The following is a 19,895-nucleotide window of genomic DNA, read 5'->3' as shown; positions in this document are numbered from 1 at the left end:
AATTTCTTTGAAACCTCATCCCCAGGTATCTATATTCAGTTACTTTTTCCAATTTTTCATTGCCCAGATACCAGGAGAACCTAGTTTTCCTTCTACTGAAACATAAAATCTTAGTCTTCTCCATATTACCTACACGTTTTTTAAATTGACAATATTCTGTAAACCTATTTAATTTTCATTGTAGACTGATCTCTGTCTGGTCCATAATTACCAGGTCATCCACATAGAGTAGACACGAGATATGTTTCCCATCTAGTTTCGGGCTTACCCCCCTTGTATTGCATAGAATTTGTGGCAGATCTGCAATAACAGGGAAAAGAGCAGAGGGGCCAGAGCACACCCCTGTCTCAGCCTGTTGCCAATTTCGATTTTCTGGGATAAACCTCCATCTGCATCTAAGATTATCTAGGCGCAATTTTCTGAATGCTGGGCTCGAATAAGGCTCAGAATGTCATCAGGGATATTATAACCTATCAGGGTCGGCCACAGCTGTCCCCGGTCCACCAGGTCAAATGCTGCGTGGAAGTCCACAAAGCAGCAAACGAGGCTGCCTCTCTGCTCAATCGACTTCCGCGCTATTGACCATAAAGCAAAGCAGTGGTCCACCGTTGAGTGACCCTCCTTAAACCCTCCCTGTTCTGGGGGCACAATCTGATTATCTACTACCCACTCTTTTAGTACTCCCAAGATTACTTTGGTGAATACCTTTTCTCCTATATCCAAAAGGTTTATTAATCTGTAGTTCATAGGAGCATTTACATCGCCTTTTTGGTGGATAGGTCCAACGATACCCTGAAACATATATGCAAAGAACTCAGCCCACCAATCTGGGTTAGTTTTCAAACACTATGGCCAGCAAATTATCTGGCCCAGCTGCCCGGCTTAAATTTAAGGTTTAGATAATCATCCTAATGTGGCTTTGGGTAAAATGCTCTCTGAGCTCTTCTCTCACACTTGGCCATACTAATGTTCTTACTCTATCCTCAATTGGCCACTTCCCATGGATTTCTTCCAAAAAATCCACCTATTTATACTCGGGAACCGAACACTGCAAAGAGGCCTGGGATTTACCGGAGCTTTCTTGCACCAACTTCCAGAAGCCCTTCACATTCTTATCTTCAATTGCCTCTAGCAAATTTGCCGAGCATCTTTCTTTAAAGTTTCTTTTTTTATTTCTGATAATTGTTTATATTTTATCTTTAGCTTCCGAAGGTCAGGTTACGTTCTACATTAGATCGTCCTCTAAGTCTTCTTTCCTTTTGCCTGATACAAGCTTTCACTTTACGGCATTCGTCATCGTACCAGGGTCTGTTATTAATTTTTTATCTTTTACTCCTGGCTTCTCCAGGTTTACCATATTTAAATTTTACCCTTAAACATTCTACCAATTGGCTTATTGAATTTGCATACCAGGCATTATCATTTCCATGTGGCAATTTTTCTAATACAATTATCTGCTGAACACCGCTTAATTTTTTAATGTGCTCATCTGTTATACGGGTCGTGAGCCGCTAATTCTTCATTCAAAACATATAAATGCATCATAACAGAGCTGAGGGCACATAGTTCAATGACCAGAGGGCCTCATAAATTGATGCATAATTGATATGTTATTATTCAAGAATATGGTATTCTATATATACTTTAAAAATAAATAGATAACTCATATGTCATCTAAAATACATCACAACACTGCATGTCTTAGCTATTTCAATCATACAATCTTTCATACCCTTACTTTTATCCACAACATACAACATAACCAAAGCAGAAATAAATATATACTTAAATGACTAAACTGATCTGACGATCCCAATAAATGCATATAATACATAATATGTGAAAATAGAAGCACATCGCCCAACAAAGTTTCTTGTAAACTATTTCAGCAAAACTAGTTGTTCATGCAGTTCTCAAACAGTGGCAAATTAATAATATATTTTCTCAAGGTTGGATACAGTCACCAGGTTAGTCCTGCTAAAGTTTACAGTCTGAAGTTTTATGCCAAGAGTTGCGTTCTTATTGAGGAGGGAAGAAAGGAAGGAGTGACTCAGTGAAAAGTAAAATATGTGTAACAAAAATAAAATATAAGTGTGCCAGGCTTTACATAGGCCCCTACCCGGTTGAGGTAACTGCAAGATTGGAAAATTCCAATCCTAACAACCAGGAGGTAGCAAACCAGTGAGCTAGTGTGATTACACACAACTGGAAAGGACAAGTAAACCTCTTTGTTAAAAGGACCCTCACTCACCACTAGTTGGTGACATGCTGCATCATTGGGTCCCCGCTGGGGTGGCCGAATGCCCCCCCAGCGTGCTACAATGACTGATTTACAGCGGAGCGGGTTGGTGGTGAGTGTAACAGTGATTTAACTCAAAAAAATGTGCAAAATAAGTGAGTGCAGAATTAAAAAATACACGGTTGAAACCCAAACAAAATATTTAATGTGGGCCAACCTGTATTGAGGTTAAAAACGTGGATGGGCGGACAAAACTAGGTTCTGGATTAGGAGACCTGTGTCCTTAAATAAGATATAAGGTCAACATGTTTCTGCCCTAAAAAATTTTACACCGCGTGAACATTTTCCACGCCGTCTTGATCCAGGAAGAGAATTTACCTCCTTCTATCTGTAAGTGCGTTTAACCCCCTGCTGACGCGCTAACGATCCTTGTTTATAAATGCACGTTGTCACTCTGGGATCCACATTCTGAGGATATTTTGTTTGGGTTTTAACCGTTTATTTTATTTTTGTTACGCGTATTTTACTTTTCACTGAGTCACTCCTTAGTTGGTTAAGATATACTTGTTGGGGTACAGGAGTGTTTACTCGCGCCCTATCTCTCTTGTTGATATTTTTGGAGGGAAAAAAGGAGCCATGAGAGCGTTGCAGCATGGTGTTGGTGAAGAGTGACTAGCCAGCTGGGGTCATGGGCAAACATTTCTGGAGGTTTGTGCTGGCAGTTCCCATGAGTGATCGATACCAATGGAGGTTTGGTCTGGTTTTAATCAATCAATCAATCAATCAGGGTTTTTTAAAAGCATGCAACTCATCTGTGAGTGCCTCAAGGTGCTGGAGGGGAGGAGAGGCTGCAGCTCGGGATCAGCCCAAGAGCCAGGTCTTGAGGCTCTTCCTGAAGTTGTGCAGGATAGGGGAGCATCTGATGTTGACTGGGAGCTCGTTCCAGGCCTTGGCCATGACGTGGGAGAAAGCTCTTCCCTCCGCTCTGGTTCTGTGGATACGTGGTGTTTCTGCTAGGGCAAGGTCGTCGGAGTGGAGGTTTCTTTTGGGTACGTGGAAAGATGCTCTTTCGTTGAGGTATTTGTATCCAATGTTGTGGAGGGATTTGTAGGCATGGGTGAGTAGCTTGAAGGTTTCTCTCTTCTCGACTGGGAGCTAATGGAAGTCTTGCAGGTGTTGGGTCATGAGCTCGTAGAGTTCCGAGGATGAGTCAGCCATGGTGTTCTGAATGGTCTGGAGTTGGTGAAGGAGGGATTTGTTGATTCTCGCATAGAGGGTGTTACCGTAGTCCAGTCTGCTGGTTACGAGTGCATGGATGATGGTTCTTCTGCATTTGGGGGGATCGACTTGAATGTCTTGCAGAGGATGTGGAGGGAGTTGAAGCAGGTGGAGGCGACAGCATTGATCTGGTGGGTCATGGTGACGGAGGAGTCTAGGATGAAGCTGAGGTTCAGTGGTTGATCCGTAGGGGCGAGTGGGTTTCCGAGGGCTGAGGGCCATCAAATGTTGTCCCAAGGTGTCTTCAGGGTTCTTCATGAGGGAGAGGATGAGCTGGGCGTCGTTGGTGTAGGATACTATACTGAGCCCATGTTGTTTGAAGATGGCGAAGAGAAGGGTCATGTAGATGTTGAATAGCGTGGGGCTGAGCGATGATCCTTAGGGTACTCCACAGTTGATCTCTGTCAGTTCAGAAAAGAAGGGTGGGAGTCTGATCCTCTGGGTTCTACTGGCAAGAAAGGAGCGTATTCAGCCAAGGACGGTACCACGTATGCTTGTGACTTGGAGTCTGGCTGCATGAGTGCGGGGGATTCGGTGTCCACGGTTGCGGAGGGGTCTGGTTGAGTAGCATGCGGACGTCTTCTGTGGCAGTGAGGAGGGCGGTCTCGGTGCTGTGGTTGCTGCAGAAACCAGATTGGGAGAAGACAATAATGTTGTTCTCTTTGATGAATGCGGTCAGCTGGATATTGAAGAATCTCTCTGTGACTTTGGCTGCGAAGGGAAGGAGAGAGATGGGCCAGTAGATTTCCAGGTCTGTCAGGTCTGCTGGAGGTTTCTTGAGAAGAGGTTTGACCTCTGCCCGCTGTCAGTAATCGGGGAAAATGTCAGATTTGAAGGAAGCGTTGATGGCGCAGCATAGTTTGGGTGCTATGGTGGCGGAGGCTCTGTGGAAGACGTGCGGCAGGCAGCGGTCCATGGGGGCTCCTGAGTGGGTGCTCTTCAAGGTTATGGTGGTATCTTCGGTGGTGACTGGAGTCCGGGTGGTGATGGTGAGATGGCTGTCATTTCTGGGGATGGGGGTGGTTTCTGGAGTCTGTTCGCTGAAGTTGTCCTAGAGAGAGCCTTGATTTTCAGGTGGAGTAGGAGCCAAGCTTCATGCAGAGGCCCTGGGATGGTGTGATATCTTTGGCTTCACTAGGGCGTCTGGTGAACTGGTGGATGACGTTTAAGAGTTCCTTTGCGTTACTGGCATTAGTCTGGATTTTGTTCTGGATGAAGGTCCTCTTGGTGGCTCTCATGCATTGGTGGTATTCAGTCATGGCGTTTTTGTAGGTGTTCTGGTCTCCGGTGGTTTTGTATTTCTCCAACATTTTTCAAGACATCTTCAGGTGTGTCTGGCATCTTGAGGGTCAGTGGTGTACCAGGTGGCCTTCAGGGGGCATTGTCTTGTGGGGTGGCGGAGGGATGCGAGCTTGTCTATGCAGCTAATGACCTAGTGGTGTAGTTCTTTGGTTGTGGAGTTGATCACAGTCATTGTGGTGGGGTGTCATGGATGAGTGTGGAGTTGAGGTGCTCCTCAAGAACCTTGCTCCGGTTCCTTCGTGGCAGGTACTGGTGAGGCTTGTGTGCGGAGGTGGTGTTGAAGGAGAAGTGTACGCAGTGGTGGTCTGTCCATAGGGGCTCTGAGGTGTGGCTGAAAGGGATGTTGGGCCCTCCTGCGGCCATGTGGGTGGGGGTGGTGACGAGCTGCTTTAGTCTGAGGTTTGCAAGGTTGTCAAGAAGGGCAGTGGAGTTGGGGTCACTGGTTGTCGAGGTGGAAGTTCAGGCCTCTAATGAAGATGTAGTTTGTGGAGGTGATGGCTTGGGGTGCAATGAGGTCTGCGATAGAGGTGGCAAAAGAGGTGCGGGCCCTGGCGGTCTGTAGGCAATGTCTGTAGGCAAGAGTGCCGCATAGCGTTGTACTGGGCAGGTCTGGATCTGGAAGTGGAGGTGCTCGGTTTTGGAGAGGGGTCATTTGTGCTGGAGGTGGAGAGTCAAAGAATGCTCTTGTGTGCGACAGCGAGTCATCTTCCTGGGCAGTGGTGGCGGTCCTTCCTCTGGATCTTGTATCCCTCGGGAATGGCGATGGCGATGTCGGGGCGGAAGAGGTGTTGGTCCAGATTTCCGTGAAGAATGCGACGTCTGGCAAGAGGGTATCGAGAAGGTCCCAGAGCTGTACGGCGTGTCTGTGCAGGGAGTGCACGTTGAGGAGTGTTAGATCAGGCATCATTGGCATGGGTCTTCCTTCCATTTTTGCTGTTGCCTCGTGTGTTTTTGCTGGTGTTAAATGCTTTGGGCATGGTGCCACTGCTGTGCAGTGCCACAGTGCAAGGGCTCCCTACTGTAAATGCATGTATTAATTGGTGATTCCATGATTGACTATTCGGTTTACTTTTTAGACCCTAGTATAGTGCACCAGGAGTGCCCAGGGCTTGTACATCGAAATGCTGCTAGTGGGCTTGCAGCACTGGTTGTGCCACCCACAGAAGCAGCCTGTAAAAAAGTGTCTAAGGTCTGCCATTGCAGAGCATGTGTGCAGGCTTGTACTGTCATGCTGACTGGGCAAGTGCACCCACTTGCCAGTCCCTAAACCTTCCCTTGTCTTCATATCAGACACCCCTATGGTAGGGCCCAAGGGCAGGGTGCATTGTAAGTATAAGGTAGGACAAGCCCTGATGTGTGTGGCCTGTCCTAATAGTGAATTACAGCCCTCTTCGTTTTTCACTATTGCAAGGCTACCTGTTCTACATAGGCCACAATGGGCTGTTAGATATTTTACATTTTATAATCGAAATTCGAGTTTAGTATGTCTGAACTCAGAATGATGAAATACATCTTTTAGTGAAGTTGGTTTTAACATTCTGTGTTTGAAAATACCACTGTTAGAAAGTAGGTATTTTCTTGCCTAACCTTTCGAGCCTTCCTCTGCTAGGTTGTGCATTCCTTTGTCTAGAGTTTGTGAGTTACAGAGCTGGGGGAATCCAGGAGACAGGATGGGTCAGCCCAGTGGTGAATAGAGAGATCTGCTTCTAGATGGGAGGGATGAGTTGCACCTTGGACATGAATAGGGCTGTACCTTCCCTTCACAATGCTGGCTCCACCTCTTGTGGTGTGTCTGATTCCTCTGCCCTGCACACTGAAAGAAGAGAAAGAATCCTGTCAACAAAGTGCTCCAGGGCTGTGCTTGCCTTCCACAATGCTGGCTCCACCTCCTGTGGGGGGTCTGATGTTTCTGCCCTGCACTGTGAAAGGAAAGAAGGAGTCTTGTAAACAGAGTGCTCCAGAACTGGTTTGGACTAGGCAAAGGCCCCTCTCTCCTCAGAGAACAAAGGGTTATAAATATTGGTACTCTGATCCCAAGAAATTAGTTCACTTTTGGACTACAAGAAGAAACCTTTGCTGAGGAGAGGAACCTGAAGAAACTGAGGAGAGACTATTCCTAAGCTGAAGTGCTGCTTAGGGGATTGGCCTGCAGTGGTTGCCTGACTGCCAAAGGAAGGAGAAAGGAACTTTGTGTACTTTAATTTCAACTTGTGAAGGATCTCCAATTGCTTGGAATAGAGCTTGTCTCCTACTGAAGTCTCAGGAACAACAAACTTCAAGCCCAAGCTCCCCAGAATTCTGTTGGAAGTGCCTGCTGCTGTTTTGGGCCTTCTGAGGGACTGAGTGTCGTAAGAAGCTGGAAGCATGACTCAAAGAGGAAGAAGCGTGTCGCCATCGCTGCTGCTGCCGTTGCATCTCTGAACAAGGGTGTCGCCGCTGGAGTTGTCGCACTGCACCACATCGAGAGAAGCGTCTTGCAACGAAGAGGAAGCATGTCGCCGTCGCTGCTGGCTGCCGTCGCACTTCGGAACAAGGGTGTCGCCGCTTGAGCTGTCGCATTTCACCGCATCGAGAGAAAGGTCTTGCAACGAGGAAAAAGCATGTCATCATAGCTGTTGCTGCCGTCGTACTTCTGAACAAGGGTGTCGCTGCTGGAACTGTCGCATTGCACCGCATCGAGGAAAGCGCCTCGCATCCCCAGAGAAGCGTGCTGCCGTCAGAGCTGCTGCTGGCGCATTTCTGAACAACGATGTCACCACTGTAGTTGTGGCATTGTGTGGAAGCTTCTCGCAAACGTGGGAGAAGAGTGTCGCAACCGAGGCTGTTGCCGTCGCATCGCTGAACAAGGGTGTCGCTGCTGCAGTCAACTCATCAAACCGAGAACTTCTCCCATCCCCAGAGAAGCGTGTCACATCTGGAAGATCTTCACGTCTTCATTTCTTTGCACCAGAACTTTGCCACATTTCTATCACTGCGACATTGCTTGTTGTGGAAGCGCAACGCATCGTAAGGTACATTGACGCAAAGTGTTGCATCTTAAGAACTGAACTGAACGAAGCTAAAACTACAATTTTTAAGTAACAGTATTGTGTATTTTTTTCGTTTATGGTCTTGTGGTAAATCTATATATAGTATACTTATTTATGATATACAACCTTGTGTAGTGTCCATGTGAAGTGTTGTCACTGGGTTACTGTATGTGGTCACAAATGTTTTATACACTGCCTCTGAGATAAGCCAGTATGCTCGTGCCAAGTTACCAAGGGGGTGAGCAGGGGTTGTGTTGAGAGTGTACCCCCTTACCCTGACTAGAAGCATGGATCCCTCATTGTCACAAGTACCTACCTGTGCCAACTAGAGACACCCAAATATAACATATGTGGTCACAAATGCTTTACACACTGCCTCTGAGATAGGCCTGTCTGCTCGTGCCATGCCAGGCTACGAATTAGGTGAGCATGGGTTATTTTAGGAGTGTACCCCCTTACCCTGACTAGAGGAAAGGGTCCCTAATCGTCACAAGTACCTACCTGTGCCAGCTAGAGACCCCCAAATCTAACAAGGAGGATGCACTTCAGGGCTTTGGTGGTGCGGGGTCTGGCGTGGGAGTGGCGGTCGTGGGGGTGCTGTCGATGGGGAAGTATTGTTGGCAGTGTCGGCAGGAGAATTGAGCACAGGGGTCTTTGGCATTGGCTGTTGGCAGTTGTAGTTTCTTCTGTGGTTGAGTGCGAGAAGGGCAGCTGAGCCATAATGGTGGATGGTCGGAAATCCAGGGTTCCTGGCTCTGTTCACGGTCGTGAAGAGGATGGGCGCTGGGGGGCTTGCCTTTGGCGCGCCCACTGCCCGCTGCCGCACAGCAGGCGCATTCTCCTTGCTGTTTTTTATAATGGTCAACTAGTGGCACATTCTCCTTGCTGTTTTTTATGGCTGATTTATGCTCTAAGAGTTGGACTCGCAGTTCCCTTGCTGTTTCGCCCACGTAGCCTAAGTTACATGGGCACAAAAGTAAGTAGACGATATTGCTACTTCTACAGCTGTTAAGGTCTTTTGCAAAAAGGGTATATTTGTTGTATATGATGTTTTTACAGACTATACTGTGATCGCAGATCATACAGCAGCTGCACTAGTAGTTGCCTATAGCTTTAATCCCTGTTATCATGTATTGTCCTGTTTCAGAGGTATCTCTATAGGTGTGTACCAGTTCTTTCCTCAAATTATTGTTGCGTTTAAATGCAAACAATGGCCTATCTAAGGTGTTTTGTTCATTGTCATTGAGGATACTCCAATGGGAGTTGATTATGTTTTTTATTTTATTACTAATGCATGAGAACTGGCTCCCAAACTTTTTTTTTGCATTTCTTTCTCTCTCGTCGTTTTTTGTTTATCTTTAGGTTAACATACTGTAGAGGTCGTAAAAACATGCGCGTTTAAATGAGTGTGTTTCCTTGGGTAGCCCCTACCTTTCAGTTTTATTTTAAGATCTTCAGAGTGCTTATAAAAATCATCCAGTGACGAAAAGTTCCTTCGGAGCCGAAGGATCTGGCAAAAAGGGACATTATCTTTCTGGGCTCTGGGATGATAACTGGCATAATGCAATAAGGTATTCTTGTTGGTCGGTTCTGTGATATCAATATAAAGCATGTTTTTGTTTTTTATATGTATGAATTTGTTCCTATGAATTTTTTAATTAGTTCAAACTATGGTTTTTGACTCAATTAATTATGATTTTTAATACATTAATTTTTGTGATACCCAATTAGTTTTCTTGTGTATTTATAATTGATTTATGGGTCCCAAATTCTAAGTGCATTTTAGCACATTTGAATGTTTTTGGGTGGTTGAATTATGTGCTAGAGAAATTCTTCTTTTTACAATAAATATATTTGGTACCACGTCTCTTGGTGAGTCGGGCCACTCCCTTCTTGTTTTATGGAAAAAATAACAAGCCAGAAAATGGGGCAAGAACAGAACAAAACAGGAACAGCACGATAATGAGGCAAAACAATTTAACAGCACGATAATGAGGCAAAACAATTATAAGGCAAAACAATTACACTGAATTACAATAAGCAGTTATGATGAGCACTTACACTGGAAATAAGCCAGGGCAGAGTGGTTGAGGAGGAGGGCCTCGAACCCCTTGCAATGCAGCGCAGCACAGTTCGGGCAGTGGTACTCACCACTGGAGCTGTTGGGGGAGAGAGCAGGTCCCTGACTAGGAAGTTTGCGACGAAAGTGATGAAGTCTTGGTGTGAACATAACTGTTTGTGGTCACGAAAATCCCAAAAGCTTGATTTCAGTGCACCTGAGCCACACTAGGGGTCCAGGACCAGAGAGGCACCACTTGGATGTCAGGAATTGTCTCCAACTGGATCTAAGGGTTGGTGTAGGATGTTGGGGAGCCTTTTGTGTCCATGATACTTATACAAAGAGGCCAGCAGATTAGCACTTGGATGCACTCTGGGGTCCTTTGTTCAAGATGGAGTTGCCAGTCCAATTCTTCTTTCCCAGGCAAGAGTGCAGCAGTCAGTAGGTATGAATAGCAGGGCACTAGTGCCTTTAGAGCAGGAGACCAGCAGAGTGGCAGTCCTTGAAGCAGCACTTCCTGGCATGGTACCCACAGGACCAGATGAGTACTTAAAAGGTGGTGTCTATGGTCCAGTATTTATACAAATATTTTTTGAAGTGGGGAGTAGCTCCTAGAGGCATGCCTTTGAAGTGCACAGATGCACTGCCTTCTTGGTTCCAAACTAACTAGAGGGGGTATGCAGACCTGTGTGAAGAGACAGGACACAGCCTATTTAAGCATAAGTGAGGCTGGGCCCTGCTCCTCTGACTCATCCTGCCAGTGATCGCCTAACCAGTCACACCTACGCTCCCCATTGCATGTGGTAGTCTAGGAGGAATAAACAAAGCCCAACTGTCAGCTAGACACAGTCATGTTAGGACTTTCAATTGCGATTCCAGAGACACTAAACATTAACTCGCTACCTAATCGCATTTGTAAATGTCACTTATCAAATATAATAAGATGACTCCAATATTATCCTGTAGGAGAAGTAGGCCTTGCTGGAGTGAAAAAAATAATTTAATTCCCTTTAACTATCAGAACATGTAAAACTTAAAAGTACATGAATACTTTTTAAATCCATTGCTCCCTTCCCGGTGGGCCATCCTGGGCCTACCCTAGGGATGACTTACATATATTAAAAAGGAAGGTTTGTGCCCGGCAAAAGCATTTTTTTTTTGCTTTGGTTTGGATTGATCATTCTCTGACTACCTTCTTGATTTACAAGACCGAAGAGACCAGAAAGTCAACAAAAGCAAATAAAATAATATCTAGACAATAAAGAGAATCACTCCTGATCAGGGGCGTCTCCTGCGCTATGGCGGAGAAGTGTCGCCCCACTACTTTCTCGCAGTGCGAGAAGAGGAATCAAATAGTGTTAATAACTTCTAGTTATTCCCATTTTATGTTTGCGATGAGGGTGGGTCAGGGCTGCTCTGCTCTCTGAGCAGGGCAGGGGAGGAGTGGTGTGCTCAATTCTGTTTGCGCAAAGACTGTTTGGTTGGCCCTCCCTGGATGCCCAAACCAGTCACAAGCACTCTGCCCCACTCCATGCAGGCTGAAGTGCAGTCTGCATGGATAACATCACATTGAAGATGATCCTTGAGGAATCATTCACCTTAATATTTCTTATTCAAATATTGTCACAATCATGAATACACAATTCATTAGAACACAGGACAAGGTTATATCAAAAATACTTCTTTTATCAAAAACGTATTTTGTCAATTTCAATATTTTTAGTGAAGAACATACATATATATAAAAAACAATATTTATAAGGCAACCTAGTAACTACTGTCTTATTTTTTCAGTATATACAGTAGTATCATACACCCTTTGTACATTTGTATGGACTAGATAGATGGTTCGCCATACATTATCAACAGTTCAAGATATTTTCTAAATTATTCAGTTTCCATCAGTACATTCTTGCAAACAAATGGTGTAATAGAGTTGACGTTTCGGTCTCAGACACAATTTATTCCACAAGACCATCCTCAGGACGAAAGATGTTGCACCATAAATCTATTATAAAACATAACAAATCCATTCTGTTATATACATTCAATACTTAAACCTTCTCCATATGTACATTAGTGATCGTCTGCTTACACCAAACCAAACAAGTGAACCATAATCATGCCATGTGGTGTATCATAACCACATAGTGCACAACCAGTGACCTTCTAGTGTCTATATATCATCATTCAACACCTCAAACGTATTCAACAAATATCTTAATACTCACTTGAAGCGCTAGTAGTCACTACCTCGCTTCATCCTAAAACAAATAGTTCCAACATCAAATGTGTGTCAAGATAATACCCATAAATGATACAAAATGACTGCTTGTGTATACATCCATTCTTAACCCCAGCAAGTATCCACTTGCTAGAAATATCCTATTCACTAGGCGCTAATTGCTCTCTTCAATGTGTCAAGTCTTTTTTCTAAAAAACAATAGCAACACCGGGTCGATTGGCTACCTTAAAAAACACCAAATCCCTTACTCAGATGTAAATAGCCGCATAGCTGTACAATTAAATCCTTCCTTGAAATGTCCAGAACTTACTTGAATACGGCAACTTTGAGTAAATTAGTCGCCCTACATTCGACATAACGGAGTCTGCAAGTTCGTGTATTACAGCCGTAGCCTTTAACCCTGGACCCCTACATAGTAGCGTAACTGAGAACGTGGCGGCCATCTTAGAAGTACCTAATCCATTAGTTTAACAAACAGCGGGTATACCTTTCTATATTCCTCCTTCTATTATAATGTTTATTCTTCGCTCAAGAGTGTATAGTAAACAACAGACACAGTATCTATATTTCCAGGCTAGTCAACATGTACAGTGTTCGACCTTAGAAAGTGTGACATATCAAACTTCAGCGGAACTGCTAAGAAATGCTAAATCTTTATCGGCATACCATCTATGTCATAACAAGGGCAAGCCACATTCAAATGTAACCAACTGGAGCCACTACATAACTGGAATACCTTATTCCGGAATTGAACATAAAAGGGCATCAATGTTATTATATCGCATACTCCACATTGTAATACAGATATGTAACCTGCCTGTACTATTATAGAGCTACACAACCCAATCTATTTCTCAGTTCCTGTCATGTTTTACAACAACATCTAAGTTTTGCTAATCATGAACAATTAAACAATTAAAATCACAAATCAGGAGCCTACAGAGTAGCTAATGTATGCCACTGCACAAATTGATTCAATCCATTCTCAACACTTCTGGCTAACCAGATCCACCTGTTTTCTTTTAGTGTCAGAAGAGGATCAACATCTTGTCTGCGTTTTGACTTTTTAACAACATCAAGCACAAACCAATTAATTTCCATAGGGTCATGTGACTTCTCCAGATAATGTTCTGCAAGCGGTGCGCTCATGATTTTACATTGAATGCGTGATTGGTGCTGCATAAACAGCTTCTTCACTTCTTGAGTTGTTTTTCCTATATACTTTAAGGAGCATGGACATTGTATGCAGTAAATGACGTTCTTAGTCAAACATTTTGAGTGATGTTTAAAAAACCATTCTTTTTCATTTAGTATACATGATTTAGCAACTGCTGTAGTTGGGCAAGCAGCACATTGTCCACATGGATAGTGACCTATTACTGGCATGAGGCCCCACAAGTTTTGAAATGTTACAGTAACAGGTTCCTTGTATGCCTTCACTAAATGGTCCCTTAGGTTCCTTCCTCTGGAGGCAAAACGTGGATATTTCAATTGAGGCTCTACTTTTTGCATCAAATGCCAATTTTCAGATGTTATCTCTTTTATTTTATTGGACTCTGTGCCAAATTTAGTTACGCAAGTAATTGACTCAAATTCATTTGTTTTCTTGTCTTTAGTCTGTAAAAGAGCTTGTCTGTCATAATACCATGCTTGCTTGAGAGCCCGCTTAACCAATCTACATGGCTGCCATCAATTTTAACTGTAGGACCTTGGCTTCTTTAAAATAATCCTCCCTTTTGGTACAATTCCTTTTGATATGTAAAAATTGTCCAAAAGGGGGATTATCACGTAAATTACGTGGATGGTAGCTTGTGTATTTTAGGAGGGTATTTCTTGTAGTTGGTTTAGTGTATAAACTCACTGATAGTGTCCCCTCATCATTCCTGATATATTAATCTAGAAAACTGATGGACTGGTAGTCATGTTCAATAGTGAATTGGAGATTGCTATCTCGTTCATTCAACCATAAATGGAATTCCATTAGTTTGGAGACTGAGCCTTCCCATATCAGACATACGTCATTTATGTTATGTTATGTTATGTTACTATGTTTTTATATAGCGCAAATCACCCCTGGTCTCTAAGCGCTTTCACAGAAAAAGTACACAACATGCTGCAACCGGAGAGCCCTCTGCCATCAAAACAAACAATTAGGGTGTTGATGTTATCTTTTTAAACAGGTAGGACATTAACTCCTTTCTGAATGAAAGTAACACTGAGTCCCCTTGCAAGGTTGCAGTTAGCTCGTTCCAGATTTGCTGAAGGAGTACCGACAAAGCTCTGCCAACCTTAGATTTAAGATTAAATTGAGGTTGAGTTAATTTACAAGCATTGCCAGAACGCAGAGCTCTGCCCGGGGTGTACTTCCTCAGACGGTCTTTAATGTAGTTAGGGGCTTCTCCAAAGATGGCCTTATGAGCTATACAAAGACATAAACTGCACTCTGTATTCAATAGGCAGCCAGTGCAGCTTCAAAAGAAGGGTCGTCACACGAGTTCTCCTCGGTAGGGAAAAGACTAGCCTGGCCGCATCATTCTGCACTGCCTGCAGTTTCATCAGGAGTTTCCGCGGGAGACCTAAATAAAGGGCATTGCCATAGTCCAGCCGAGAAATAACTGTGGTGGACACAATAGATTGCAATGTGGGGACCGAAAGCATGGGTACCAATTTCCAGAGTTGCCTGAGCAGGCCAATACAGGAGCCTACCACCGCCGAGACTTGAGGAGCCATAGATAGGTCTGCGTCAATTTTTAATCCTAAGCTTTTGACCACTCTTCCTGGAGTTGGCACCTCCCCTAATTCTGGGGGCCAAAAAAGCTCGCACCTGGGACTTTCATGTTTAGTGATGACCAACACATCTGTTTTCTCTGCGTTAACTTTCAGAAGATTGTTTGTCATCCAGTTAACCGTGAATCTAAGCAGGTTCTTTACAGAGTCTTGTGCCTGGCTGGTGTTCTCGAGCTGGCCTAACAGTTGAGTGTCGTCCGCATAGTTAAAAACTTGGAAGTTCCTGTGCGTAAGTTCATCCACTAAAGGTTGCAGATAGATATTGAATAGCAGAGGGGACAATGCAGACCCCTGGGGAACGCCTCAGGTCACAGCACTAGCACTGGATAGTTGGTCTCCCAATTGCACTCTCTGAGTACGGCCAGTAAGGAAGGATTTGAGCTATTTGAGTGCTTGCCCTTTTATTCCTAGTTTCGAGATATGGTTCAGCAGGATGGCATGGCTGACCGTATCGAAAGCTGCTGACAGATCCAGGAGAATCAGGGCACCCAGCTGTTTATTATCAGCCCTGATTCTCAGATCGTCAACATCCGTGGCCTTCACCCGCTCTGTGCTATGCTGTGACCGGAAGCCTGCCTGTCTAGGGTGGAGTAGACCATGTTCCTCCAAGTAGCAGGCCAGGGTATTCAAGACCTGCTTTTCCAAGATCTTTCCTATAAACGGGAGTTGGGAAATGGGCTTATAGTTTTTAAAGCCTTGATATCCGCTCCTGCTTTTTTCAGGAGGGGGATAACCCTGGCTTCCTTCAGATTCGCTGGCAGGTAACCTGAGTCCAGTGAATTCATTCAATAGACTTAGCAGCTGCCTTTCCAAACCAGGCAAGGCCATTTGGAATATTCTCAGAGGGCAGGGGTCCACACGGAATCCTGATTTAATTTGGTACGCAATTGCTGCCAAACTCCCTTCATCCAAACGTGGAATACTGTTCAGATTCCAAGCCAAATCCTGGGGATTAGATGGATCGAGGGGCATAAGGTCGATTGGAGTTCTTGTGATATCCATATTGATATCCTGCACTTTCTGAAGAAAGAACTTCTGGAAGGTGTCACAGTCCGGACGATCCTTTAATGGGACTTTACCTTTCAGCTGCGTTACTTCCCTAAGGATAGAAAAAATCTCACTTTGCTTATTCCCCGCACGGCCAATTCTGTCCTCATAAAAGGCTGCCTTCCTCAACAGTATATCAGCCTTATATTTTGACAGAAGTTCCTTATAGATTTCCGACTCTGTCCGACTATAATTGAGTCTCCACCTTCTCTCTGCTTGACGCAGAGCTTGTTTTTTCTCTCTTAGAGAGACATCAAACCAAAGGGGCTCCCTTTCCTTTTACTCTGGTCCTCTCTGTTTGTTCAGGGGCAAGAGTGTCAAGAGCAGCCCGAAACCAAGACATTAGTGCTGTAATTTGAAGGTCTAGGTTTCCCTCACTCCTCTCTGGGGGTGGGACAGAGAGAAGCGTGGAGAGCAAGGATTCAGCTTCCACCTTCTTCCAGGCTTGAACCCTCCTCCAGAGAGGGTCAGATGATACAGGTGAAGAATCACACGCAACCCGGCATTTAATCAAAGAGTGGTCTGACCACACAAAAGGACTGACATCGATTATCTCTGCCAGAGGCATAGAAGACCAGATCAGGTCCAGAGTGTGGCCCTTGACATGGGTGGGGCCTGTGACCAGTTGTAGTAGGTTGAGCGAGGACAAGTTGGTTTCAAACCCTGCCTCTGTAGAGACTCTAGGTAACTTATCCCAGTGATAGTTAAAGTCCCCTACCACCAGGAGAGACTTGTATCTTGATCCCAGATCTGTTAAGAACTCCAAGAAGGCTTCATTGAAGTCTGGGGAACTTTTTGGTGGGCGGTACACTACTAACAGCATGATGCAGGAGGATTTCAGGGAAATTTTATACCCAGTAGCTCTGCACTATCACAGTTTTCGGCGACAATATGTGTCAACCTAAGAGTTTTTTTAAATAATATTGCAAATCCCCCCCCTCTACACTCTTCTGGCAGTAATACCACATTGCGTCATATTCTAATGGTAATGCGTCCAAAACGTCAGGGGTAGATGATGCCCTCAGCCAGGTTTCAGTGAGGGCTAGAATGTCAATATCACCGTCAAGAAGGAGAGAGAACACTTCCAGAAGGTGTTTTTGCAAAGATCGTGTATTTAGCACAGCAGCTTTTAGCCCCTGGATCGTGTGAAAATGGAGCTGTATCTTCGGTAATAAGGGTTCATTCACTCCCCGCAATAGTGACTCTTCTTATAGCCTGGCTAATGTAATGCTATCTAGCACCTCATTCACAGATCTAAGGGCCAGAAGGGTCTCACCAGTATAAATATAGAGTTGAGAAGGGGTCCCGGCCCCCGTGCCCGTCGTGGCGCGGACGGGCGCAGACGGGCTTGCCTCTGGCGTGCATCTATGTAACGTAGATATTTCTTTATATAAGCCTGAAAGGGGTTGTTGGTAAAAATGACCCTGTTTTCAAATGCGGCCACAAACAGGTTAGCTACGTCTGGGGTAACAATAGCCCCCATGTCCACACCCTTTATTTGACCAAAGAAATCACCATTAAAGATGAAATAGTTCTGTTCTAGTGCTATCTTTGCACAATTAACAATAAAATCAGTTGGAACTTGATGTGAGCTGGGTCTCTCATCTAGGACCTCCCTGATGACTATGAGAGCTTCAGTTTGCAGTATGCTCGTATATAAGCTCTCTATATCCATCGTCACCAGAATGTTAATTGACTCATCAAAAGGTTCACCCTCTAGTAGTGTAATAACACTCGTACTGTCCCTAGTGTATGATTTGGGTAAGGGGACATAAGGTTTTATAGAAAAGTCTACATATTCAGCCAACGGTTGTAAAATTGACTGACATCCTGCCACTATAGGTCTACCGGGAGGATGCATATAATTTTTACAAATTGTGGGAAGCGTGTAAAACGCCGGAATTGTAAAGTCTTTCTTATTCAGATATTCATATTCCTTTTTAGTTAACCACAAACCATCATGTCCCAACTGAGTGAGGTTAAGGATTTCAACGTAATCCTGTGGTGTTATTTTATGCCACTAGCGGAGATCTATTGAAAAAAATATTTCAATCGTAGAGTTCTAAAGAATCTATAAAGATCCACTTTAGTTGTAAAGGGATCATTCCTGATGGTAGGGATAAATGATAGTCAGTGGCTTAAAAGCTCAATCTCATTAGAGTATGGGATGATAAATTAAAGATGGGTACTACCTCTAGTGATGGGTTGTTCTGATCAATCAGTCCCATCATATTCTCATCAAGTCTATTTTTTACTATTCGTAGTAGCTGTTTCACATTTGGCAAAACCCAGGGGGGTATTGATTCCTGAACCACCCTCTCAGTGTGTTCCGATCCCGTCCCCTCTGTGGTGACCGACCTCTCACTAAAAAAGAGTGATTTTGTCCTCTCCCTAATCTATAGTTCGAAGTAGAACCTTGACCAGTGTTTTCGTCGGAGCTTGATGAGGCTCTATCTGAAAAGGTAGTGTGTTTTGATACCCAATTCAATTGTCCTGAATTTTGTTGGAAAAATCTTTTTTCAAATAGGGATATGTGCGTTCCTTTGTGTAGTCCTTTATATCTTTTTGGAGTTTTTCAGTCTTTTTTAGAATATTATTCCTTTGGAAATCTGCTACTATGTTTTCTAGTTTTTTCAGAAACTCTTGGGCATCTGTTACTGTTGGATCCTCCTGAATTTGTTTTTCTAATTCAGCTATTTCTTTCTTTAATTTATCTGTATGTTTCAAAGCAGTTTCCATACCCAGGACCATCCAGCTTTGTGAACATTTATTTGATACGATACTGAACCCTACTTTAAACTCCTCATCGTCAACAAAGATTGCCGGAATATTACGCACTTGTAAGCCTATTGGAATTATATTGTTATTCAGACAATCTGTTCTTATGAATTTTTTGTACAATCTCTCTAAGTTGTCACGTACTGTAGTCTGCTGTGTGCTAAAACCCGTTTCACTAGTTTGCGGACCTACCAATGAAGGCCCCCGAGCTACTTTTGCAATATATTCATCAGTATAGGTAAGGGTTTCCTGTTCAGACATTGGATCGCCGTGGTCCTGCCAAGCATATTACAAACTTCCTCTCTGCTACAGTTTTCATGGTGGGTCCACTATCATGGAAACCGTGGCAGAGAGGATAGAAAGGGGTCCCTACTCATGTGCCCTCCTGTGTGCATGCACACCAGTTTCTCCACAGCATGGACTTTTTGGATGTTCCTATTGCAGTGGCCATTTTCAGGGCACCATTGTGGGAACGAAAAAACAAAAGCCTGCCAGAAACGAGTTACACTCGTAATCTGGCGGGCAGCCCGACCATGGCTTTGGCGGTGCTGCGCCTGGGCAGACCCGCCGCCCCACTGCCTAAGTTATAATCAGACCCATAGTCTGATATAGCTGAATTAAGAAAAATGTATCAGAATTTATATAAGCAGGTCAATTGACTAGATATATCGTCCATGCATACATTTATAAACAAAACAGAGGTACCACAATCAGAACAGAGTCTGATACAGATAAACTCGATGCACTAATTAATTTGAAAGAGGTTATTGATGCTAAACAGGCAATGCCGCCTGTCTCTTGTAGTTCGAATTATTTTAACGGTGCTGGATCAACCTCTCTGGGATTCCAGCTATTCATTTTAACACAGCATTTTGGGCACATTTAATCCCACCTACTTATGTGTACAATATTTACGGGTACCTGATTATTTACTCATAACTAACAAGGTTACTTCCAAACTTGAAAGAATTGAATTAATTTAACTTTTTGAAGCAATCAAACAAGAATCTTAAATCTGGTGCATTGTCCACCATTTTTCTTGTTATCCTCGAGGAGGCCAGATAATCTTTTATTCTATATCAAGAAAAAATGACATTTTGAAGGATATTGATACAGGGTACAAGAAACGTA

The sequence above is a fragment of the Lissotriton vulgaris genome, chromosome 4_1, assembly GCF_964263255.1.
Source record: "Lissotriton vulgaris chromosome 4_1, aLisVul1.2, whole genome shotgun sequence".
Classification (NCBI taxonomy): domain Eukaryota; kingdom Metazoa; phylum Chordata; class Amphibia; order Caudata; family Salamandridae; genus Lissotriton; species Lissotriton vulgaris.
The sequence above is the reverse complement of the archived record's forward strand: the minus strand, read 5'-3'. Positions refer to the sequence as shown.